Raw genomic sequence first — 4,228 nt, 5'->3', positions numbered from 1 at the left:
GTGTAAGTGTATTCAGATATAATTATGCGTATACATATATCTGGCTAAACAAATTCAGCTCTCTGCACACATTTGGAATCAATCTCAATTCAATGGCTTACCTACAGTAATTGCGCGGTAAAGAGTGTATATTGTCAACACAACCGGATGCGTGTAAATACAAAACAGATGATAAGCGATGGAAATATTATGTAATTTTGCGATTTATCTATTACTGTTTGAAGCAAGTTACACCCTTTTAATACTTACATTCGAGAGCATATTTCTCAATAAATTTTTCTGGTTTTATCTTTGTAAAATCAGTATATTTCCGGAACTAAACAAATCTCTAAACTATTCTTGCTGGGTAGTTGCTTATGTGACTGGCCGTCATTTCCTTTTCATCATCAACGAAATGACGGAAGTAAAATTGTCATCACACTCGTCATAACAACAGCGTATCGGATGTCCTTTCGCAAGCCAGTTTCCCAGAAAATATATTCACAGTTTTGGTATGTATGTATACTCACACATTGCTGACAGTTAGGAATTATTTTCATTCCTTTTTATTTCGCGTCTGTTCGAGCAATAAACGGTTTCGCCACTGGATTTACGTATTTATTAGCAGAGAGTTTAATATTGCGATGTATTATAATATTATTAAATTGTGAAAAACCGATATACACATATTCATATCTGGTGGGTATGGTACATGGATTTAGAGTTACCATATAGACTGGCCGATTTTGAAATTTCATTAGTTGTTCYCCAAAMGGAAACGTCRGAGACCTTAGGAAGTAAATATATGTATAAATTATCAGCGTGACGAGCTGAGTTAATTTAGCCACATCCATTTTTTGTTCATCARTCCATCTGTATATAACGAGTTTTTTAATAGAGACGCTACAAAAGAAGAGCAATGAGGAGAGCAAGCAATGCGGTGTACCATTTTAATACGGAAAGATATATCATCCAACGAGTCGAAATTATTAAAATTGATTATCAAAATTCGAAGTCAGTGGCCTCAACTCTCAGAGCGCTACGTCCAATTTATGGTGGTCATAATCGTCCCGTCAGATCAATAATTGAGCGTCTAATGGAAAAATTTGAATCTACAGGCACAGTACAAAATATCCCCGTGTCAGTGAGATAAAGAAGTGCCCGAAGTGTCGAGAATAWTACTGCCGCTAGCGCATCATTTGAGTATGACTCAAATCAATCCCTCACACGACGATCTCAAGCATTGGGCATCTGTGTGACGTCGTTGTGGCGAATTTTGCAAAAAGATCTTGGCCTACATCCTTACAAGATAAAAAAAATTGACGCAAGAACTGARGCCGCTCGATCAACAGAATCTTGGCATGTGTGATGAATAGGACTGAGTAACAATTTGAAATCCATCCGGAATKTCATCGAAAAATCATCTTCAGCGAYGAGGCTCATTTTTGGCTGAATGGCTTCGTCAATAAGATATGCATAATTGGTGAAGCAGCATTCTACACGTACTCTATGAGTCCCCATTGAATCCTGGGGTTTGGCGCAGTTTACGGGCCGGCGGTGTCATTGAGCCGTACTTTTTGTGTGATGATGAAGATCGGCACTTTACTGTGAATGGGAATCGCTACCGCTCAATGATAGATGAATACTTTTGACCAGAAACAGATGATATGGACTTGGACAATATGTGTTTCCAACAGGACGACATCCCAAGCCCCACAACGAATATCACAATCGATTTATTGAAAACCAAATTTGGTGAACGTGTTATCTCACGAAATGGCCCAGCCAATCGGCCGCCGAAGATGTCTATGTTAACAAGCTGATGAACTTCGTGCGAATATCGATATGGATGCAATGGAATTGCAGCAGTATCGGCCGATTTATGCTAGAAAACCTGCGAAAATTCAGCGTCTGTATTTCGTGCTCGCCCGTGGTGGCCATGCAAAAGAAGAAGAGTTCCATTCATAATGRCATCGAATGTACTTTAACAGGAATAGAGAATTTCATTGATATCCCAAACCGTTTTTGATTTATTTACCATTGTAGTTTTTGAGATATGGAATAGATTTTTATAAATACAAATTTTTTCTATTATACTTTCTTCGATCCACTTTTATTGAAGTAATGTTTAAACGTATGCCTTTGTCTAGATATACTCGTACATATAAATTTAATTTATTTAAAAGCACGAAAAGCTCTTAATGCTAATTATATTATTATATATAAAGTTCTTATATACCTATATAAGTATATATATAGGTATACACGAATTTTATAGCGCCTAAGCCCACATACTGACATACAAACATACTGTCGTTTAATTTATACTCCGAGATATCGCTCTTTTTGCTATAACTTYTAATAATTATGAGTCTATTTTTCTACTTATTCTTGCTAATTTATACTAATAGTAAAAAAAGATGATAGAAAGCATCTTTAATGACAGTTGTGTGATAAAAAACTACAACAGCGGCAGTAATAACATCTGCGGGTGTGTGCAAATAATTGAAGTGTCAAGCTCATCGCATTTGCTTTGATTAAAATGAGACGGTAAACAATATGGGAAACTCATGCCTCGACGAAGATACACATACATATAAATATGCAATAGAGCGGGTCGATTTACAGGGAGCCAAAAAAAAGACGAAGAAATTTTGTATGCGAAAAATGTGCTGCGGATCATTTAGAATAACTTTACTTAAGAAACTGTAGGTCAAAAACCGGTTTCGGCCAGTGATTTTTAACAATTTCGTTTGATGACCACAGCTGATCCTATTGAATCTGTTCGCATATTTGAACAGCTGATAAAGTAAGGCTTGCTTGTTAAAAAAATTCCTAAATTTTTTGAAACAGTTTGCATTTGGTGCTCTATCGAAATGGTAGATTGAAAACAATGTGGTGATGTGTATGGATAAAATGTCTTGAATRAATGTCAATGCAAAAATTGGTTCGCCAAATTTGGATTCGGCAATTTTGATCTTGAGGATACCCCACGTCTTGAAAGGCTTTAAARCCGAAGTGATTAAAATAAAGCCGTTGGTCGATTCAACTAGTCTTGTTGGTTGAGTTCTGGTTTTTTTGGGTACCTTGTACGCAGACTTTTTGTAGTCTAGTATGTGTACATATGTTTGATAGAAGGGCTGCTGATTTGAGTCATGGTGAAAAAAAATAGTAATTTCTATGAATTTGCTCGTTTCAAAAGCCGACCTAAAAAATATTTAGTTACAAATTCTGATCTTGTAGTATAAAGACAGGTATCGAATGAAAGAATATTTACCTCTTGTGCTCTCGGCATGCATGGAAAGTCAGTAGTAATCCTAATAACAAAACACTTCTCAATCGTGCCATAAAGGAGCTGAAGCATGTTCTGTGGAAATTTCGCTACAAGTCCCTAGAGACGTTTCTGGTTGCTGCCAGACCAGAAGATCCAGTAAGCAGTCTTTGGAATTCGACTAGGCAACACAATAAGCSGATATCTAGATGTCCAACAATTTTAAACAGTAGAGGCCTTTGGTGCAGAACCTATGCAGAGAAAGCCGAGGTGTTTGTCACCTAAAAGACACGTTTACTCCTAAAAAGTTTGGTGACGTATCTAGCAATGCGACAGTCGGCAATTTTTTTGGATGCTGTTTATCAAACGAAAATTCCCATTGCTGAAATAGATGCTGTAGAAATGCATGAGGAGATCAAAGTATTAGTAAACAAAAAGKTACAGGTTATTACAGAATTAATGCGTTTGTACTTACGGCGCCACCCGAAAAAGTAATGAACATGATTGTCAGGCTTTTTAACGGAATACTCATATTTTGTCATTTCTCATCACACTGGAAATRTGCTGAGGTTATTTTAATTCTTAAACCCGGAAAACCTGAATATCTGGTTAATTCTTATCGACCAGTCTACTGGTAATTATTCGAAAGAATATTTTTACACAGGCTTTTGACGGTGTTGGAATAGAAACAGCTCCGCTGTGTTCCTTGATGTCCCAAGCATTTGACAAAGTCTGGTTAAATTRAAGGAAAAATTACCAATACGTTAAAATTTTCTGCTAAGGTCTTACGTGTCCCAAAAGCATGTGCTTGCTCTTGTGCTCTGAATTCTTTATAAAGCAGAGCTTCCAGTGATCAACTCTGACTCCACAATGACGGCAACCTATGCTGATTATACTGATAATATAGATAAAGAGATGTTTAACTCCTCTCTCACTGGAAGTGAGAGAACAATTGCTAAACGTCAAAACCACCTAAAC

General features: G+C 36.7%; 1 long non-coding RNA gene across 1 annotated transcript; it reads right to left on the bottom strand.

Moving 5' to 3' along the window:
• Positions 1-2,818: 2,818 nt before the first annotated feature.
• LOC108978491 lies at positions 2,819-4,130 on the bottom strand. Its single transcript, XR_001994118.1, has 4 exons — positions 4,040-4,130; positions 3,726-3,982; positions 3,257-3,644; positions 2,819-3,186 (listed from the first exon to the last, which is right to left on the bottom strand). It is a non-coding gene; the product is annotated as an uncharacterized LOC108978491 (long non-coding RNA).
• Positions 4,131-4,228: the final 98 nt, after the last annotated feature.

Source organism: Bactrocera latifrons, unplaced genomic scaffold (assembly GCF_001853355.1).
Source record: "Bactrocera latifrons isolate USDA-ARS-PBARC rearing strain unplaced genomic scaffold, ASM185335v1 scaffold_123, whole genome shotgun sequence".
NCBI lineage: Eukaryota > Metazoa > Arthropoda > Insecta > Diptera > Tephritidae > Bactrocera > Bactrocera latifrons.
The sequence above is the reverse complement of the archived record's forward strand: the minus strand, read 5'-3'. Positions and strand labels throughout refer to the sequence as shown.